This window comes from Lottia gigantea (genome assembly GCF_000327385.1).
Source record: "Lottia gigantea unplaced genomic scaffold LOTGIsca_243, whole genome shotgun sequence".
NCBI classification, from domain to species: Eukaryota; Metazoa; Mollusca; class Gastropoda; family Lottiidae; genus Lottia; species Lottia gigantea.
This window is the reverse complement of record NW_008708717.1, coordinates 134,319-135,162: the sequence shown is the minus strand read 5'-3', so window position 1 is coordinate 135,162 and position 844 is coordinate 134,319.

Below are 844 nucleotides of genomic sequence, written 5' to 3'. Positions count from 1 at the left end.
TTAGTAATATTACAGATATTGATAGTGTTTGACTGTAGTATGTTGTGTATTGGTTAGTAATATTACAGATATTGATACTGTTTGACTGAAGTATGTAGTCTAGGTTAGTAATAATACAGATATTGATACTGTTTGACTGTAGTATTTAGTCTAGGTTAGTAATAATACAGATATTGATACTGTTTGACTGTAGTATGTATTCTAGGTTAGTAATATTACAGATATTGATAGTGTTTGACTGTAGTATGTAGTCTAGGTTAGTAATATTACAGATATTGATAGTGTTTAACTGTAGTATGTAGTAGAGGTCAGTAATGATACAGATAGTGATAGTGTTTGACTGAAGTATGTAGTCTAGGTTAGTAATATTATAGATAGTGATACTGTTTGACTGTAGTATGTTGTGTGTAGGTTAGTAATAATACAGATATTGGTAGTGTTTGACTGTAGTATGTAGTCTAGGTTAGTAATAATACAGATATTGGTAGTGTTTGACTGAAGTATGAAGTAGAGGTTAGTTACGATACAGATATTGATAGTGTTTGACTGTAGTATGAAGTAGAGGTTAGTAATAATACAGATATTGATATTGTTTGACTGTAGTATGTTGTGTATAGGTTAGTAATAATACAGATATTGATACTGTTTGACTGTAGTATGTAGTAGAGGTTAGTAATAATACAGATATTGGTAGTGTTTGACTGAAGAATGAAGTAGAGGTTAGTTACGATACAGATATTGATAGTGTTTGACTGTAGTATGTTGTCTAGGCCAGTAATGATACAGTAATGATATTGATAGTGTCTGACTGTGATGCCCCCTAAATATCAGAGTGATGCCCCCA